At 37.2% G+C, this 17,255-nt stretch overlaps 1 non-coding gene across 1 annotated transcript; it reads left to right on the top strand.

Moving 5' to 3' along the window:
- The first annotated feature begins 248 nt into the window (after positions 1–248).
- LOC128195140 (small nucleolar RNA R71) lies at positions 249–355 on the top strand. The gene has a single exon (XR_008246712.1). It is a non-coding gene; the product is annotated as a small nucleolar RNA R71 (small nucleolar RNA).
- Positions 356–17,255: the final 16,900 nt, after the last annotated feature.

A 17,255-nucleotide genomic window follows, 5' to 3' on the forward strand; every position in this document is an offset into this window, starting at 1 on the left:
GTTGCGTCACCAAACTCACAAGAGCATCAAGTTTGCTCTCCATTTTCTTGTCTGCAGATGATGAAGAGTGAGTAGCCACATCATGAACTCCATTGACCATAATAGAGTCATTTCTTGCACTAAACTATTAGGAGTTGGAAGTCATATTCTCAATCAAATACCTAGCTCCAACAGGCGTCATGTCAATCATACTCCCTTCCATGTTACTTGGACTTTCATAAAAGTATTAGAGAAGGAGTATCTCAGATATCTGATGGTGTGGGCAGCTTGCACATAGCTTTTTAAAACTCACCCAGTACTCAAACAAGCTTTCTCCACCCAGTTGCTTAATCCTAGAGATGTCTTTTCTGATTGTAGTTGTCCGGGATGCTGGGAAAAATTTCCCAAAAAAAAATCTCTTGAGTTCATTGATAACAGTTGAAAAACTGTTATTTTCATGCTTAAAATTGATACTAAAAGCAACCTTTAACACTTAGAAACTAGCTTGAAATCATGCTTTTGGTCATATTTTTAGAAATAAGAGAGCTGGACAGGTTTATGCTTGATTTCAGTGTTTTATGCAGGTTTTAAGGTGAATTTGGTGAAAGAAGTGAAGACGGATAGAGATGGAATAAGAAAAGACAAAAAAAAGTGCAAAAGAAGAAGTCGCAACTACCGCTGAGCGGCAGTTTACCGCTGAGCGGCAGGAACTCACGTTGGATCCGCTGAGGGGGAAGAATCAACTCACGCACTTACCACTGAGCGGTAGTTTACCGCTGAGCGGCACTATTTTGGGCTTGGGCCTAATTTTCTGTATATTTTAGAATAGTATATAAGCTTTAGGACGTCCTAGGGTTTGTAACGTTGGCTGAGACGAAGCAAACACTCACTTTTCCACCCCTTGAAGAAAGATCTTGGATGCTCAGGCTACCTCCTCCTCTTTCTAGGGTTCTATCTTTCATTCTTCCATTATTTTTCATCTAGTTTCACCATGAATATGGTGAACTAAACCTTGTATTGTTGTTGGGGAATCAATGTAGTCTTGTAAAACTCTCATATATGGAATTTGTGTTAACATCTTATTTTAAGATACATGCTTTCTTTTATCATTAGTTAAAGTTTTTCCTCTTTACTTAAAGCTTGCGTTGTTTAACTCATTCAATGCCATGATTATTGATTTTGTCGATATGGGAACGTACGGGGAAATCTAGATCCGGGGAATTTCTCCCAATAGCATATTGGTTGCCTTTAAGCTTCTGCACTTCAGAATTAATTATTAGGGATGCTAGGAATTGTATGAATTCGTAATTAAGGATAGGCCTTCTAGCAAGGTGATTTAGAGAGTGGCATTAACATTGATGAAAAGAATGATGAATTCCTAAAAGTATATGAGAGTGGATAAGATGAAATTGATAACCCCAACAACATACTCATCCATCTAATTCATTAAAGTTTTTGTATTCCTCTTTTCCATTGATCAAATTCATGCATACATGTTTAATTATTGTTTTTTGCATTTAAAACCTATAATCAATTTTTCACAAGTCTTAAATAATCAACAAATCATATAACTAACTAGGCCGTGAGTCCTTTGGGAGAACGATACTTGGTCTTACCGAGTTTTATTACTTGATACGATTCGGTCACACTTGCCGATTGTTAAACAAGTTTTTGGCGCCGTTTTTCGGTGTTCATAAATTTGTCATCAAGTTTTTGGCGCCGTTACCGGGGACTCGTGGTTTAAGTAGTTCATTTGTGTGATGATTGATTATCTTTGACTTGAATTTTAATTTTGAAATTTGAATTTTTGTTTTTATTTTCTGTTTTTATTTTTTATTTTTTATTTTTTATTTTATTTTATTTTATTTTATTTTATTTTATTTTATTTTCTATTTTTATTTTTTTTCGGTTATTATTTTATTTTATTTTATTTTTCTGTTTTTATTTTTTCTGTTTTTATTTTATCTTCCTATCTCTTATTTTATATCTTTTATATCTTTTTGTGCTAACCAATTCTTCTAGGGATTTGTTTGCTTGTGTATGCAGGAAGCAATCCGAACTAGGAGCAAGAAAACTACAGAACCTCTTTTTGAAGGTTTAGACGAGAGTAGACGGAGGAGAAGAATCTGTACATCTAGAGAACTTTTTCCTTCTCCGGAAACTCTGTTACAACCGTCACCACAAGGTTCTGACCATAGCACTGAGAATATGGAGAATAATAATGCGAGAAGAACTCTTGCAGATTACAATAATATAGCTGGACCTCAGCATTTCAATAGCATAGCAAGACCAAGAGTCAATGCAGCTAATATGGAGGTGAAACTGGCATTAATCCAACTGGTGAAGAGTAATCAATTTAATGGGTTGTCTCACGAAAGCCCATATGAGCACCTCACAACTTTTAATGAGATCTGCAACATGGTGAAAATATATGGGGTGCCGGACGAAGCAATCAAACTTAGCCTGTTTCCATTCTCATTAGGAGGCAACGCTAAGCTTTGGTTGAATTCTTTTCCAGAAGGAAGCTTTACAGAGTGGGAAGCAGTGGTGACAAAGTTCCTAAACAAATACTTTCCGCAATCAAAGGTAAATAAAGGAAAGCAAGAGATTTCATCATTCAGGCAAGGCATGGAGGAATCACTGGGTCATGCATGGGACAGATATAAAAGCTTATTAAGAAAGACTCCCACGCATGGATTTGACGAAGTGGAAGTAGTCCTAATCTTCCTTGGAGGTCTTGGTTCACAAACCAAGATGATGCTTGACGCCTCAGCAGGAGGAAATATCAAATGGAAAACTCTAGAGGAAGCTAAAGAAATCATTGAAAATATGGCTACAAGTGATAATGGCTGAACAGTGAAAGAGGAGCTCCTATTCAACAAAAAGGAGTTCTACAGTTGCAAACCAATGATGCCTTGCTAGCACAGAATAAGATACTAACTCAACAACTGGAGACTCTTACAAAAACACTTGCACAACTGCCAAAAGAGTTAAAGACTGTTGCACAGGTTCAATCACAGTTGTGTGAATTATGCGGGGGTGACCATATCAATGGTCAATGCGCCTTTCCAGCAGAAGCCTTAGAGGATGTTAACTTCATGGCCAATCAATACCGTCAGGGGAATTTTAATCAAGGGTGGAAACCACACCCAAGCATTGGTCAAGGACAAAGTGGGCAAGCTGGACAAACTGGGCAATTTAACAAGCAACAGCAACAACCAACCTTATGGCAACAGATTTCTATACTTAATGAAAGATCAATAAGGATGGAAGAAACTCTTCATCAGTTCATACAGAAAACTGAGTCTACTCAAAAGAGCACTGAAGCTGCTATTAAGAATTTGGAGATTCAAATGGGTCAGATTACCAAGCAGTTGGAAGAGAGGCCAGACAAAAATTTTGGGGCTAATACTGAGGTTAACCCCAGGGAAGAATGTAAAGTGTTGGAGAGTACAAATGATGAGATAGTTGAGTTAGAAAAAGGAGAGACAGAAAAAGAAGAGAGAGAAAAGAGAGAAAAAGAAAAGGAAGAGAGAAAAGAGAAAGGAGAGAGAAGAGAGATAAAGAGTAAAGATATTTTTCCTTTTCCAATAAATCAAGAGAAATAATTTGATTTTACAGAATTATTCAAGATGGTGGACAATGATGTACCTTGGAAGGAGATATTACAACAAATTGCAGTTTATACTAAACCTGAGGAAGAAGTCTCTACAAAGAAAAGACGTACAGATGATGATACAAAGAAGCATAAAGCTGTTAAAAAGGAACCATTCCCTCCAAAAGCAAAAGATCCAGGAGGCTTTTCCATTCCATGCACAATAGGGAAGAAAAGGATAAAAAAAGCTTTACTTGATTTAGGATCAAGTGTTAACTTGATACCTTATTCTTTACTGGAGCAGATTGGTGATGTTGATGTGAAGCCTATAAAGGTTAACTTAGTAATGGCAGATGGATCCTCAAAGGAACCCTATGGAATAGCAGAGGATATTATAGTTTGTGTAGGCAAACTCCAGTTCTTGGTAGACTTTGTGGTGATGGAGATGGAGACTGAAAAGATACCCATTATTCTTGGAAGACCGTTTATGAAAACGGCCAAAGCCATCATTGATGTGGATGAAGGTATAGTGGTGCTCCAAGACCGAGAAGAAAGAGTTGTTGTAGATGTCTTCAAAGAAGAGAGGCAGATGCAGGAGGAAGAAGCTAGTCATAAAGCTGCATATCAAGATGTACTCATGACTAGCCCTGAAGATGAAAAGCCCAAGGTTAAAGGTAAACATTGTTTGTTGTTTCAGGTATAGGAAAAAGAAAAGATTGGAAGAGGAAGAAAAGTTCTTGATGACTGGATGAAAGAACGACTTCAACTTGGTACACCTGTGAGATTCAAAAACAAGTTGTAGGTTGTGAAAGGCTACAAAGAAAAGGAGATGATAGAGATAGAGTCTCCACATTCTAGAAGAGTCAAAACAGTACAACGGAAGCAGTTGAGGAGTTTGTGGGATATGGACATCAACCATGAAGAAGGAACTTGAACTTTATTGGGTCAAGCTAATGACGTTAAAAGAGCGCTTGCTGGAAGGCATTCCAGTGATTTGAGGACAATATTTCTTTTGATTTTATTTTGGTTTTGTAATTTTTAATCAGTTGGACATTATTTCTTTAAATATTTTTTTTTTGGATATAGCATCTACTGAAGGATGCTAGGTGGTTAAGTATCTACTGAAGGATACTAGGTTTGTTACACCTACTGATGGGTGTTGGTAAGAAAGTTTTGCACCTACTGATGGGTGTTGGTGGATTTTGGGTCAAGCTCGTGATGTTAAACAAGCGCTACCTGGGAGGCAACCCAGTTGATTGATTATATTTTTTTTTTTTTCTTGTAGTTGCATAATAGGATTTTGCATGAGTAATCTGAAAATGTTATTACAGGGAGCAAGTGAGGGGCATGTTTAGGAGGCACTTAGGTTAAGCTAGGGAGAAGAAGAACACTTCCCGAAAGTGCCACTGAGCGGCAAACTACGGCTGAGCGGTAGTGTCGCAGACTGGGCTTAGGTTGCCCCTTAGCGGAACCCGAGCCCATTAGGGTATTTTTATACCCTAAGCTGCGCCTTAGCTTCTCTTTTCAGACTCTTCTCTGCACACACACTCCTACATACTTTTTCAAAGGTTCTCTACAACTTTTCCCTCATCCCTCTTGAGAAAATCTCCCTTGCCCTCACTTTCTCACTAGTTTTCAATCTAAGTTTGGGGTTGGAAGAGAGCATCATAGCTTGAAAGCATTCTCATTTCATCTAGCATCTCCACCCAAGTAAGTCAAGCATCTTTCATTCTAGGGTTCTTGAGTTTGAATTTGATTGTTAAAGCATGAATCTTTAGGGGTTTTGATTTCTATGCATGATTTGATGATTTAATTGATGTTTGAACCGATTGAACTGAATGATTTTGATCTGAAAAACTGAAAATTCCATGTCGGTGGAGTTAGGACAGGTAAAAAAATGAATTGTTCAAAAATCTACAGAGTCACTGCTCAGGGGTAAATTGCCGCTGAGCGGCACTCTGACAGACATGTTGTTTTTGCTAAGTTGTGTTCTGGATTGCTGCACTGGTGGCGCTGAGGGGTGATTTTGACCCTCAGTGGTGGATTAGCTTCGAAATAAGGTGTTGTCCGTGTTTTACTAATGATTAACAACATGTTTTGTGGTTTTGCATCTGTGTTTGATGTAGGAATGGCATCCTCTTCAGGCAAAAGAATGAAGACCATGGCATCCAAAAGAAAAGAAAAGGAACCAGAACAACCCCATTCAAGTAGGTTCCTATCTTGCAAACATGAGAAGCACTTTAAGGTGGTCTAAGATAGAAGACTCCTTATGGAGAGAAAGGTTGGAATGATACCTAACTTTGCTCCTCAATTTGGAGAGCAATTGTTAGGGAATGATTGGGGGAAGCTAGCTACATACCCTACACCTCCCAATATAGCCGTGGTGAAAGAATTCTACACCAATGCAAGGAAGATTGGTGATTATCCGGTTGAGAATTACCTAGGCTATGTCAGAGGCCATGCTATCAGGTATGATCCTGATTCCATCAACAACTTCGTGGATACTGTGTGGGCTGGTGAGCAGTGCCAGTTTGCTCTCTGTATGGAAGAAGGCGCTAATTTTGATGATGTGGAGAGAGTTTTATGTGTACCTAGAGGACATTTTCAGAGAAATAGAACTGGCTCTGTGGTGAACATTAGGAGGACTAACTTAACTCCTCTTGCAAAGTATTGGATGGCATTTTCTCATGCCAACATTCAGCCATGTTCTCATGTGTCAGACATCACTCTTAGTAGGGCACTCCTCCTTTACTGTGCAATCAGGAACTTGAATGTCAATATTGGACAGGTAATAGCTGATGAGATAAGGGTGTGTGGTAACACAACAAACAGCAAAGCACCCTTAGGACATCCTTCTTTAATCACACACCTCTGCAAGATAGTTGGGGTGGATACTTCTGCTCCACCATTTGAAAGGCCAAGGAAAGCAATTGATGAGGCCTATTATAGACAATACTGTGGAGGTGAGGAAGCAGCTCAGCCAATTCCACCACGCCGTACTCGCAGAGAAAGAGGGCAAGCACAGAGTCAGGCATCTGTTGAGACACGTGAAGCAGAACCTTTCCAAATGAGGGACATGTACATGTCTCTTATAGGTGCACAGTTACAGTCTATCCACAGAGGGCAGGTGGCCACTACTAAGATGATTGTTGGAATGTATGATACACCTCTAGCACACAGGTGGACTATGGAGGAGTTTCATAATGTGGTAGCTTGGCCAGAAGAGCAGGTACAAGGCAGCAGAGCTGGAGCAGCTGAAGCTTCAGCTATGGAGATGGATGAAGATGATGCTGATGATGATGATGCATTTGAAGATGCCGAAGATGAGGAAGAAGAGGAGGATACAGATGATAGCTCAGATTGATGAGGAGCTGAGATAACATTTACTGATGAATGCTATCATAACTAGAGCAGGACTTACGCTTTTGTTTGGTTTTGTGTTCTGAACTTATTTACTTTTGTTTTAGAATAGGGTTTGATGTACTCAATTGGAAACTTTGTCTGTTATGATGGTTTGCTTATGATTGTGATTGTTTGATAAGTAAGGCTTGATGATGCTTTGATATGGATTGATGTTGAGATGCTTATACAGGTGATTCACAAGCTTTGTGAACAAATGCATGATGTTGTGATTGTGATTGTGATATTATGCAGGATGTGTATGTCAAATGTGAATGAGCTTATATGTGAGGTTTTGAGCTCCAGAGTTTGTGTGAATGAATGCTATTACTTTGGAAGCATGAATAACTTTGCCCAAGTTTTCTATGATTGAATTACTTGCTTGTTTGCATCATATGATCAAGGCCATTTGTTGGTAACCCTTGTATTAGCCAATTTCATGAAATGAGCCACTAAAAAAGAACACTTTGTGTTATATCCTTTGAACCCCTAGCCTTGAACATGATTTGAAAACCCTTGTTGAAAAGCTTTACCTTGAGTTAAGTAGAAAATATTTTGTGGTATTAACAAATGTTCAAGTTTGGGGTTGTTGGAAACTAGAAAGAGAAATTGAAAGCATTGAGCTAAGAGCTCAGAAGTAAGTATGTGAAAAGCGAAAGAAAAAGAGAAAGAAAAGAAAAGAAAAAGCAAAGCTCAATGCAAAGGAAAGTTGGGAAAAGTAAGAATGGTTGTGTTTATATGATTCTCTTAACTCAAGGGTTTTGTGATCTAGAAAAACCAATTTTCTTGTTAGCCCAGCCACATTATAAGCCATTGAAAAATCCTTGTGATGATGCATGCTTGTGAATTTATTTGATTGTGGTTAAATGAAAGGCAAAGTCAATTCATGTGACATTGTGATAGTAGAGTGAATGCGTGAATCCCTCTTATACACTTGTGTTTGAGTGAAACACTTTACTTAGTGAGAAAATATTCCATGAGAACATGAACATCCATGCTTAGTTGATTGATCATTCATGCAAAATAGCATTTGTTGGATACTAAGAGATTTTGTGAACACTAAAGCATGTGCATGTCTTGATTGAAATCTTTGTCATGAGTTTAATTGAAGTTTTTACTTATCTTGAAAAGAGGATTTTTGAATGAGTGAACCATTGTACGGATTGGTAGAAGATTGAGTTACATCTTGTTTGCTTGAGGACAAGCAAAGTTCTAAGTTTGGGGTTGTGATAACAGTTGAAAAATTGTTATTTTCATGCTTAAAATTGATACTAAAAACAACCTTTAACACTTAGAAACTAGCTTGAAATCATGCTTTTGGTCATATTTTTAGAAATAAGAGAGCTGGACAGGTTTATGCTTGATTTCAGTGTTTTATGCAGGTTTTAAGGTGAATTTTGTGAAAGAAGTGAAGAAGGATAGAGATTGAATCAGAAAAGACAAAAAAAAGTGCAAAAGGAGAAGTCGCAACTACCGCTCAGCAGCAGTTTACCGCTGAGCGGCACTCAGGAACTCACGTTGGATCCGCTGAGGGGGAAGAATCAACTCACGCACTTACCGCTGAGCGGCACTATTTTGGGCTTGGGCCTAATTTTCTGTATATTTTAGAATAGTATATAAGCTTTAGGACGTCCTAGGATTTGTATCTTTGGCTGAGACGAAGCAAACACTCACTTTTCCACCCCTTGAAGGAAGATCTTGGATGCTCAGGCTACCTCCTCCTCTTTCTAGGGTTCTATCTTTCATTCTTCCATTATTGTTCATCTAGTTTCACCATGAATATGGTGAACTAAACTTTGTATTGTTGTTGGGGAATCAATGTAGTCTTGTAAAACTCTCATATATGGAATTTGTGTTAACATCTTATTTTAAGATACATGCTTTCTTTTATCATTAGTTAGGTTTTTCCTCTTTACTTAAAGCTTGCGTTGTTTAACTCATTCAATGCCATGATTATTGATTTTGTCGATATGGGAACGTACGGGGAAATCTAGATCCGGAGAATTTCTCCCAATAGCATATTGGTTGCCTTTAAGCTTCTGCACTTCAGAATTAATTATTAGGGATGCTAGGAATTGTATGAACTCGTAATTAAGGATAGGACTTCTTGCAAGGTGATTTAGAGAGTGGCATTAACATTGATGAAAAGAATGAGGAATTCCTAAAAGTATATGAGAGTGGATAAGATGAAATTGATAACCCCAACAACATACTCATCCATCTAATTCATTAAAGTGTTTGTATTCCACTTTTCCATTGATCAAATTCATGCATACATGTTTAATTATTGCCTTTTGCATTTAAAACCTATAATCAATTTTTCACAAGTCTTAAATAATCAACAAATCATATAACTAACTAGGCCGTGAGTCCTTTGGGAGAACGATACCTGGTCTTACCGAGTTTTATTACTTGATACGATTCGGTCACACTTGCCGATTGTTAAACAAGTTTTTGGCGCCGTTTTTCGGTGTTCATAAATTTGTCATCATTCATCCCAGATGGTGATGGATCTGGGCGCAAGGTAGGACAACCAATCCTTTTTTCACGCTCTCTAAAGAATGCGAGAACGCCTTCAAGAAGATGTGATCTTCAAGAACATCATTAGGCTTCATCGTTGAACAAACTATGTGAAACCCCTTTAGATGCTTGTGTGGGCATTCACCTGCAAGGCCATGAAACTTTGGCAAAAAATGGATCAGTCCACATCAGTCCAACCCTCATCAGTCCACCCGACATCAGTCCAACCCACACCAGTCCAGCCATCTACAAAGGAGCAGGATGGTGAAGATCATTCTGATGATAACTATGTACATTATTAGTTTTACTTTATTATTAGTTGTTATAGAAACATTTGGATATTAGAACATTTGGAGTTTAGATATCATTTGGATGTTAGATCAATTGGATGATTTAGATGTAAGAACATCATTATGTTACATTGTTTTATGTTTTATTTATAAATACATGTTCTATGGATGATTGGATGATTCAGATGTTATATTGCCATTTTGATCAATGATTGAATCATTGAGATGCACATTATGCAGGTCTGTATGTTGTTGAAAAATGTTATGCAGGTCTGTTTGTGTTGTGAACAATTTATACAGGTTTGTTTGGTTTCCTAAGAAATAGAATTGTGCCTTGGATCTGCCTCGAACTTACCGAAGGCTTATGTCCTTCAGTAATTACCCACGTTAGGTAATTATCGAAGGCTTCCGCCCTTCGGTAATTAACGAGGGCTTCCGCCCTTCGGTAATTACCGAAGGCTTGTGCCCTTCGGTAATTACTGAAGGCACACACCCTTCGGTAATTACCGAAGGCTTTTACCCTTCGGTAATTACCGAAGGGCGGAAGCCCTCGGTAAATCTTAGCGACAAGTGATTTACCGAGGGCTCTTTGGCCATCGATAAGTCGTCTGTAATTACCTTGTACCGACAGTTTCTGGCTGTTTCCGAGGGCTTCTGGCCTTCGGTAATGCCCTTCTTTTTTGTAGTGAGTCTTAATTAATCAATAAACCACATAACTGTCTAGGCCGTGAGTCCTTTGGGAGAACGATACTTGGTCTTACCAGGTTTATTACTTGATACGATTCGGTTACACTTGCCGAGGGTTAACAAGTCTTTCACTCTGTTTTTGGGGATCGAAGATTTGTTCATCACCAGGTAGACCATTTTCATCTTCCACCACTTTACCAATCTTTAGGGAAGTGGAGGTAAATATACCTCAAATGATTATTTTGTTGATGATTGTAATATTCATGATTATGCTATTGATAGGTATGTTGATGATTATATTGTTGATGAACATGTTTTTAATTCTCCCTCTCTGCATGATGAGAACCACTTATCGCTATCACATCTGAATGTTTATTCTCCATGCACTGAACATGAATCTGAGTCTATTGTTGATATTGCTTCTAAATTTGAACTTGATTCATGTTCTGAGGGTATATCAGAGGGTTAGTCTGTTACACTGGAATTGGGTGTGATACCCCTGCATGTCATTTCTTTGGATCCACCATGCACTAACCTTATTGCAGGAGGTACACATAAATTTGACCAACAAACACCCATGGTGGAAGACAAAGGTGCTCGCATACACAAGAGCTTGAATATCAATAGGCACCAGCTGAACCCGCTCATCAACAATCACTTCTTCTTAGATCCAACTGTGGAAGACATTTCCCTGCTCGATCAAATCTGGAGGATGAAGCAGTTCTTCCTCAAAGCTTCTTTGTTGGATCCAGTGGTGGAAAACATCTCCATGCTAGTCCAAATTTGGCAACTTCCACCATGACCAAGGGAGTTTTCTTTTCCCTTCTCCCCTTTTCCCTACTTTTATTGCACTTGTCTATGATCTATTCACTGTTCTGATTTCTAATATTATGCTTATGACACATTGAGGACACTGTGTAGTTTAAGTGTGGTCTATTGGGGGAGATTTTGATTTTTCTTTGTTAGTTTTTGTTTTCTTTGCTAAATTTTTTTTCTGTTTTAGGTTGTTTTGTCGTGTCTTGTGTACAATTTTGCATGATTCTCTTCATTTCTGGATTTTGTTTAAGTTGTAGACTCGCCTTTCACTTCACTTGATTGATATTTATGGTTTACAATTCTTGCTTTTCTTTTCTTGGGAAGATGGTTATGATGTTTAAGAGGTTGATTTGATTGTGACAAATGCCCTGTGTGAGATTTGTGCCACTTTATGTTCTTTCTTGTGTGATGTATCTCTTGATTGCTTGCACAAATGCCTTGGCTTGACTCTTTTTGATAATTCTTGATGGATATGCATGTTTGGAAGTGATAAAGGCAGTTTTATTCTTGAGCCTCTCTAGCCAAATAATCCTACCTTGTTTTGATCCTTTGATAACCCGTTTGAGCCTATGCTTTTCCCCTGTTCTTTGTTTTGAAGCTCATTAATTACCCTTAAGTGAAAAACCATGATCACCTTAACCTTAGGGAATTTTGGAGCTTTGGAAGTGTTTTGGGGACAAGTGTGGTCTTCTTGGGGATTTTGATGAATTGGCTAGTTGGTTCCTCTTCTTCGTTATTTTGTATATATGTGTGCATCTTGTCTCTTACTATTGTGTTCTAAAAAGAGAGAAAAGAAAAGAGACAAGATAGGAAAACAAAAATATATATATAAAAAAATTGAAAAGAGAGAAATAAAAAATTTTGTGAACAATGGAGTCAAGAAGAGGATTGAATTAGAGGTTTTGGGTGTGATTTGACTGCATTTTGACTTGTTTCCCATTGCTCCTCTATTCTTTTTGGGTTGTAGCTACTTATCGATATTTTATCCTCCCTTGTCCTTGGCCCGATTACAACCATGAAAAGACCTTTTGATTTGAACATGCATACGTTTTGAGTGTTGATATTAGAGGCTTTCCAAGTCTGTTTGTGTTCGCTTTCTTGAGTCCATTGAGTTGACATTGCTTACCTTAGACACTTGAGAGAAACACGATAGTGCATCTATGAGGTTTTGTTGCTTCGGATTAACCTCTTGAGCTGATTGATTATTTCGCCATGTTTTGGAATTGCTTGAATGATTTCTATGAGTATCTACATTCTCTGATTATCTGTGTGAAGGTTGTTGTCTACTCCTTTTCTTTTTCCAGAATCATTGAGAATTGCGTAAATCTATTTTGGTGTCTTGTGTCTCTTCTTGTTTCTGTGTCTGGATGTTGTCACACTCTTGATGTATTTAGATTGGTTCCTTGTTCTGCGTCTTGATTTTGCCCAGGAGTGCAAAAGACTAAGTGTGGTGTATTTTAATAAGTCACCATTTTTCACTATACACTTAGCTTCCCGCACCATACTTTGTTAGTGAATTGTGCTTAATTATCAATTATTATTGCATTTTCACTATTTGGGCTCAATTTCAAGACTAATTTTTATTTTAATTAATTTAAATTATTTGGGCTTAATTATTTGAATAATTATGTGCAGGACAGTCACTGTTTGAGAGGTTGAGAAAAGGTTTGAACGTATTACTCTTGACCGAACGGTCTGTCAAAGACTTGACCGAACGGTCTGTCAAAGACTTGACCGAACGGCCTATCAAAGACTTGACCGAACGGCTTGTCAAAGACTGACCAAACAGTTGCTGAGAACCTGCAATGAATGATCGAGCACTACACTACCGATCGGTTTGCTGAAGGATTGGCTGAACGGTCTGTGGAAACCTAGCTCAACTTCTTATTTTCTAGAATTAGGATAGTTTATAGATTTTTCTTTAATTTTAGAGTTTTGTAAAAATAGTATTAATTTTGTGTTTTTAGACAATAAATAGTATTTTTAAATAAAGAATTTGTTTGCTCTTTCCTTTAAATGTAAAAAAAAAAAATTATTTTTGGAGTTATAGGATTTTATTTTGTTGATTGAAATCTTAAATTCTTTCTTTCATGCAACTTAAGGGCTGAAGAAAATACATTGGACAGGGTTCAAAGGGTGTTGTCATGGCTAAGCCGCTAATAGGCGAACATTGTTAAGAAGCCCGAAGTTTTATTCTATTGTGGTTGAAGATGATATATGTTGTTTGGGCCAGCGCTTTTAAAAGAGCAATGATCTGGGTTGTTGTGATGTAGATGGGCCGAAGCCTTCTGTTGGATTAAATGAAATGTAGTGTTTGATGTTGTTTCATTGAAGGTAAGCTGAGCATAGGTAGAGGAGCTCGATCATTTGGGTTTTCCCCAATTTCTTCACGAGCTAGGGTTCCAATAGAGAAGAACAATGAGCCAGAAGCGATCTCCATAGTGCCAGAAGTTGATTCTCTGCACATGATTAGGAGTTCAAGTCTGCAAGGGAGATTATGTTGATCGAACGGTTTAGCGGTTGTGATTTAGAGGAGTCAGCTGGAGAAAAACCACAAAGCTTCTAGAGTTAGTTACCAGTTCTTTCCCCCTTTCCCCTATTTTTTTCTCTTTTCTTTCTTTTGTTGTTTTTTTACTTTCCCTATATAAAGGGAAGTCTTGTAATGAGTTTCATACGAGTGGTGGGTGACAGACACCATTCTTAGGTTTATGCTTAGGGTAGTGGGTGACAAACGCTACCTATAGGGTTCTCAGATTCATGCTTTAGTGTAGATTTTTAACAACTTTCGTAGAAGTAGATACACTCTTTTCTTCATTGGGGTTCTTTGATCTCTCCATTGGGTGACAAGCATTGGAGTATTCGTGGACTCTGGTATCTTATATTTTCATTTCAGCTTTCAATAAAAATTCTCTGTTTGAGTTGTTTCTTTTTACATTCTTCATTGTCATTGTTTCAATTTACTCTTCTGCCATTTAAATTTCCACTTATGTTATTTTAAGATTCATTTCTCTTACTGATAACAGTTGAAAAACTGTTATTTTCATGCTTAAAATTGATACCAAAAGCAACCTTTAAGACTTAGAAACTAGCTTGAATTCATATTTTTGCTTTAGTTTTGTGAATAAGAGAGTTGAAAGTGAATTTAATGGTTTTGTGCAAGATTCCCTTGATTTTGTAGGCTAATTGAATAATTTGAAAGAAGAATTGAAGTACCGAATCATTGAAGTGCTGAAAAGTAAACCAGAAACCAGAAAAGTCAACCAGAAAAGTCAACCAGTCAACCAGAATGCTGAAAAGTCAACCAGAATGCAGAAAAAAATGTGACCGAGTGGCGCTGAGCGAAAATTTGGCGCTGAGCGGCAGTTTTCAGGTGCCGAAATCACCGCTGAGGGGCAAAACAGCAGCTGGGGGCAAAATGGATCATGCGCTAGTACCGCTGAGCGATAAAATACCGCTGAGCGATAAAATACCGCTGAGCGCCATTCTAAATGGGCTTGGACCGATTTTCTGTTACTTTTATGGGCTTGGGCCTAATTTTCTGTATTTTTTAGAATAGTATATAAGCTTTAGGATGTCCTAGGGTTTGTATCTTTGGCTGGGAGGAAGCAGAAACACATTTTTCACCCCTTGGGGATAGATTGGGAGATGGTGACGGCTCTCCTCTTCTCTTTCTAGGGTTTTTCTATCTCTTTCACTCTTTCATTATTGTTCATCTAGATTCACCATGAATATGGTGAGCTAAACCTTGTATTGTTGTTGGGGAATCAATGTAGTCTTGTGAAACTCTCATATATGGAATTTGTGTTAACATCTTATTTTAAGATACATGCTTTCTTTCATCATTAGTTAGGGTTTTTCCTCTTTGCTTAAAGCTTGCTTTGTTTAACTCATTCAATGCCATGATTATTGATTTTGTCGATATGGGAACGTACGGGGAAATCTAGATGCGGGGAAATTCTCCCAATAGCATATTGCCTAGACATAGGAATATGAGGGTTGGTTGCCGTTAAGCTTCTGCACTTCAGAATTAATTATTAGGGATGCTAGGAATTGTATGAACTCGTAATTAAAGATAGGCCTTCTTGCAAGGTGATTTAGAGAGTGGCATTAGCAATTGATGAAAAGAATGGTGAATTCCTAAAGTATATGAGAGTGGATAAGATGAAATTGATAACCCCAACAACATACTCATCCATCTAATTCATTAAAAAGTTTGTATTCCTCTTTTCCATTGATCAAATTCATGCATACATGTTTAATTATTGTCTTTTGCATTTAAAACTACAATCAATTGTTCACAAGTCTTAAATAATCAACAAATCATATAGCTAACTAGGCCGTGAGTCCTTTGGGAGAACGATACTTGGTCTTACCGAGTTTTATTACTTGATACGATTCGGTCACACTTGCCGAGGGTAAAACAAGTTTGTGGCGCCGTTTTTCGGTGTTCATAAATTTGTCATCAAGTTTTTGGCGCCGTTGCCGGAGACTCGTGGTTTAACTAGTTTATTTGTGTGATTATTGATTATCTTTTACTTGAATTTTGAATTTTGAAATTTGAATTTCTGTTTTTATTTTCTGTTTTTATTTTTCGGTTTTTATTTTATTTTATTTTATTTTCTGTTTTTATTTTTTTCGGTTATTATTTTATTTTATTTTATTTTTCTGTTTTTATTTTTTCATTTTCTGTTTTTATTTTTTCGTTTTCTGTTTTTATTTTTTTCGTTTTCTGTTTTTATTTTTTTTCTGTTTTCTGTTTTCATTTTTCTATTTTCTGTTTTTATTTTTATCTTCTATCTTGCTATCTTTTATCTTCTTATCTTTTATTCTTTGTATCTTCTCTATCTTTTTGTGCTAACAATTATTTTTAGGGTTTTGTGCTTAATGCTTGTAGGATGCAATTCGGTCAAGAATTTAACTATATGGGCACTCAATTCTACCAAGGTAATTTCAACCACTCAAGCATGGATCAAAGTCAATTTTGGCAAGCTGCCGGACAATTTGAGAACCAACCACAACAACAATGGCAGCAACAAAGCTCTCTATCAGAAAGTTTGGATGATACCCTTTAACGATTTTTGCAACATTCCATCTCTACTCAGAAAAACATTGAAGCATCATGTAAAAGGATGGAGATGAACCTTCGTTACATTAGTTAGAGATTGAACGATTTTAAGGTTAATACTGAAGTTAACCCTAAGGAGGAAGGTCAAGCTATTGTCACTGAAAGTGACAAGATTTTTTATGAGAAAAAAATAGGGAGAGATGAGGAAAAGATAGAGAGAAAAGAAAAAGAAGAGTTCACTGAGAAAGATAAAGATGAAGAAAAAGAAAAAGAAGTGGTTGAGAGAAAAGAGAGAAAGAAAATTTGTGTGAAAATAAAGAAGTTGAAAAGAAAAGAGAAGGGAAGAAAAAAATAAGAGAAAAGAAAAAGAGCAAAAAGAAAGTGAGAGAAAAGAAAAAGAGGACGAGAGAAAAAAAGAAAGAATCATATGAAAAACCTCTTCCTCATCCAAAGAAGTATCATAGGAAGAAGAAATTTAAGTGCTTAATGGAAATCTTCAAGAAATTGGAGATTAAAGTTCCTATGATTGAGACATTGCAACAAGTTCCTGGTTTGATCAAATTTCTGAAGAAGTTTAGTAGAAAGAAGAAAAAGAAGATGGAACATGAGCTTTATTGGGTCAAGCTAGTGATGTTAAAAGAGCGCTTGCTGGGAGGCAACCCAGTGATTTAAGAACTTTTAATTTTTGGTTTGGTGATGTAACTTTTAACTTTTGGGTATTTTTGTTTTTGTTATAAGTTTGTTACAGGGTTTACATCTACTGATGGATGTTAGGCGGAAGAGTATCTACTGAAGGATACTATGTTTGTATACACCTACTGATGGGTGTTGGTAAGAAAGATTTGCATCTACTAAAGGGTGCTGGAGGATTTTGGGTCAGGCTCGTGACGTTAAACAAGTGCTA

This window comes from Vigna angularis, chromosome 1 (genome assembly GCF_016808095.1).
Source record: "Vigna angularis cultivar LongXiaoDou No.4 chromosome 1, ASM1680809v1, whole genome shotgun sequence".
Taxonomy (NCBI): domain Eukaryota; kingdom Viridiplantae; phylum Streptophyta; class Magnoliopsida; order Fabales; family Fabaceae; genus Vigna; species Vigna angularis.